The sequence below is a fragment of the Equus przewalskii genome, chromosome 19 (assembly GCF_037783145.1).
Source record: "Equus przewalskii isolate Varuska chromosome 19, EquPr2, whole genome shotgun sequence".
Classification (NCBI taxonomy): Eukaryota; Metazoa; Chordata; class Mammalia; order Perissodactyla; family Equidae; genus Equus; species Equus przewalskii.
Window position 1 is genome coordinate 37,238,897 of NC_091849.1, and position 4,215 is coordinate 37,243,111.

The window sequence follows — 4,215 nt, forward strand, 5'->3', positions numbered from 1 at the left end:
AAAATGAAGTGACGTCAAGGAGGCTGAAATAACTGAGTAATGAGAGAGCAGTGGATTTCTCTAGAACTGGAAGGGACCACAGTCTAGTGCTCTACTTCAAATGTAAAGAACAGACCTGGAAAGACGACAGCAACAACAGCCACTGCCTGCCCAGAGTGGTTCCCCGTGCCTGCCCCAAACGCAGACGCGTGCGCTCAGTGACTGATGAAGGCTGCCCCTCACATCCAGTCTGCTGTCAGACCTGCCTCTCCTCCTCCCTGGCATCCCCCTCCTTCCCTTCTCCGGGCACAGGGAAGCTCTGGATGAAGTTGTGATAAAGGTAAAATTGAGGCTGTTCTTCTGGGCTCTTCTCGTCCCCTCCTCTCACTCCACTCTGCAGTGACACAAACACGTGCACCCTGGCAGGAAACACTTCGTTCCCCGGGTTTACCCCTCCTCAGCCTCTTCCCAACAGGCCTCCCTTTTCCCCTTAAGACAAAGGTATTCAAGGCTCTCGGTTTTATCTTTCCATGGAGCGTTAAATATTTTAATGACGAGATCTAGAGATTCAACATAAATGTATCATATTCTGTAAACATTTCTTGAGCCTATTCCTAATTGCCAGGCACTACACTGGGCACTGCCACTTTCTCATGAGTACCCTACTCCTGTAGGGGGAGGCCATCAGCTTCCCAGATGCTTCAGATGGGCAACCTGGGAGAATCAGTGCACGACTCTCCCCACCCTCCTGCCCTCCGAGTCCAGGCCACGACCAAGTATCGTGAGATTTTACTTCTGTCTCCCATACATGCTTCTCCCTTTCCATTTTCACTGGGCACCTCTCCTCAGCCCTTCCTTGTCTGTCCCTTATACCTTGCTCACAGATGCCCCTGCCTCTGGCCTTATCTTCCTCTAATCTCTCCTGCACAACTGCCTCATCTTCCTCAAAAGCCGCCTTCATCACATTATCCCCCCCACTCCAAATCCTTCCATGGTCCCCCCCAAATTTTATTGAAGGTCCTTCCTAACCCTGCCCTAACCCCCCAGAGTGGGATATACTCCTAGAGCCCTGGCTTACCCACCACAGGAGTTTCAGGGAAGGATGGGGGAGGGGGTTTCAGGGTGCCAGTCTGACCAGAGGGCTGTGTACACAGGAGGGCCTGGTGCAATGCGGCTGGGGTGAAAATCTGAATCATAGTCAATGAGGGCAGCCAAATTCCTATCTGGGAAATCAGGGCAGTCTGAAGGGTGAGGCCAAGCTGTAAACAGAATGAGTAATGAGGTCAGAAGCTGATGGGGACCAGAATCATGTCTAGATGCAGTTCAAGGAAACGGAAATGGTACAGGACTGAGGCTGTGAATTGAATTATAAGAAGGTACTGGAGACCTGCTACGCTGGTCTACACGGGGATGAGGGTGGGAGGAACAGCCCTCGAAATTTCCTTTCCCTCTGGCTTTGCTCTTTGGTTTGTCACGTGTGTGCAAATGCCCTGTCTTCCCTGCTGCCCACAGTTTCACACCCTACACGTGTCTCCACACTGCTCAGTGACTTGTCCAAGGTTGCAAGGTGGTGCACGTGGACACAGAGCTACATCTGCCACTTAATGCAGGACTTGCTAGGGAGGCATGCTTGAATTCATGTTCATAGGTTGGCAAATTACTTCACATCTCCATGTCTCAGATTCTTCATCTGTAAAGTGCGAATAATAATAACACAACTTCACAATAGTCTTATACAATAACAACACTGCTCTGAGGATTAGCCAAGCAAATATTTGTAAAACGCTTAGAACAGCGTTTGGCACATAGTAAATGTTGTATAAGTGTTAGTTAAATAAAAATAAGGTGCCCAGCTGGTAAATAAGGCCAGTACTCAAAGTCAGTTCTAATTTTAACATTCGCGTCCTTAGATCCTCCACCACTAAGGTCATCAGCAGGTTATGATGAACTAAGCTGACTATAGGACTTTCAAAAATTAATTTTCATTTCAACTAAGAATAGAAAAACATGCTGTTGGCTTATTTTCCTTGGGCATACAGGAAATATCACTTGAATGACTATCCTTGCTTTTTCTTGGGAAACCACTAAGAAATCCAGAAGGACCAGTTTAAATAATCATACCTATCCCAAATTTAATAGACCTAGGAAAAAGAGTCAAACTTAGAAAACGACTGTAGGCGTACACGAAGAAGGAACAGCACAGACTCAGGAAGCTCAGTTGAGTCTGACCAAGTTCAAGGCTATAGCTCACGTTGGAAAGGTAGCAGAGAGTAGATAACGTGAAGAGGAGGAAAGATTCTATTTATTTTTTGCAAAACTGTTGGGGGGAGGGTGTTTGGAAAAGAGAGAAAGGAGAGGGAGAATGTGAGTATATGGTTTGTAAAACGATCAAAAAATGGACTCAGCGTATTGTTATAGCTCAGTAGCAATTCGAAGAAGATAGTGCAAAAGACTGCTCTAGCCATCTATCAACCAGAGCCCTTTATTAACTGAACCTCTCCCGTGGCTACAATACAGCATTAATAGATGTCTGAAAATGATGACCCTGATAGACTGCAAAATCCTAAACAGCTTTCTGAAACAAGAGAAAAAAGATGAAATGAAGCTTGGTATGGTTTGTGACAAGTGTATTTTATTGTATTCTAATTTTTCCAAAACAAGCAACATTTTTGTCATCTGTACTGTGATTGATGTGCCATCTAATAACTTTCTACCCATCCTGATATTAGAGCAATACATTGCCTGATTATGGTTGGTATCAGGATTTAATAAACATTCCTTTTCTCACCCCCCATCCTTTACGCTGGTCTCTGCCAGAGCAGGATTTCGTTTTAGGTCCAGACCCGACCTGATGGTCTTCCACTATTTTTACTCTTCCCTAAAAATCAGAGCGTCCTTGGCCTTAGGAACCACTTGGCCTGCCGAACACAAGTTTCACACTTCTGTTTCACAGCCGGGGTCGGGGTTGTGAGGCAGACGGTCTCTTTCCCATTAACAGACAACAAGGAAGGTCACTCACCTGGGTAGAATTTAAAAAATAAACACATCTCTTGGGAGGTAAGGGCCTCAGAGAGAGGGGTCAGCGACAATCGTGTGGTGTGGAGCATGTGGCTTAACTAGAACAGAAACAGATCCTGCCAGGACCGCCCTGGGGACGCCCGAGACACAAAGCAGACTGTGCCCGCAGAGCCCTGGATCTCTCGCCCACAGAGGAGGTTCTCCCGCCTTTTCTAATTACCTTCCCATTCCTTTCGCTCCTTTCTCAGCCCGCAGTTCGGGGCTCTGCATACCACAGGGGTCAGACACAAATAAAATCCATACATGGGCTCCATTCTCGGGTCACAGAACTTGGTTAACAACTCGGACTGAAGATGGCCCCGGCTCCCACCTCCCTTCCCCACCACGAAATCTCCGCTTGTAAACACCCTCCATCAGTCGCCTTTGGGCTATTATTCATCACCGACTAACCTTAAACCAACTTCATCTTCACAGGCCTCCCCCTAGAAGAGAGGAAATTCCACAGCTCTGATGTGATGTGAAACGTGATCTGCACGCCCCAGCACTCTTTCTTTCTCACTCTCCCAGCCAGTTCCCAAACTGGGTCTCCCTGGCCCCTCTCGAAGCCGCCCGCCCCGTCCCCCTCGCCACCCCCCACTTCTTTCCCTCTCCATTTTACACACTGTAACCTGATAGGCTGGAAATGCAGTTTCTTTCATCTCCCATTTCCCACATCCTGAAAGTCTGCAGAGAAGGAGCCCACCCAGATAAAGGAATTCCAAGCATGTGCATCCCCTCCCCCTTTAACTCCATTCACAAAGCAGATTACTAATGGCCCGAGGCTCCAGGGAGGCCCTCCTCCCCCTCCCCCCGCCCCAGTCTCCAAAGAGTTTACTCATTCCTCATCCTTACTCCCCACCGGCACAAAAGCCTAAATCCACATGCCCAGAACCAAAAATTAACTTTTCCCTGGACTCTGACCCTAGGGAAAGCTTTCAGACTTCACTCTGATTGGGACTGCAACGGCTAGGAGATTCCGTGTACTGTTCATCTGTGCCCTCTGAGCATTTCGAGATAAGAGGGCTCAGGGAAAATGTGTCATTGGATCAGGGGGAAAAGATATAAATGTAACATGTGATGTTTCAAGGAGACAAGCTCAAGATCACAGACTGTTCTAACCCAGAGACTGTTGCTTTCCGACAGAAATTGTTTCGAGGCCAAAGTTTCAAGATGCTTTAT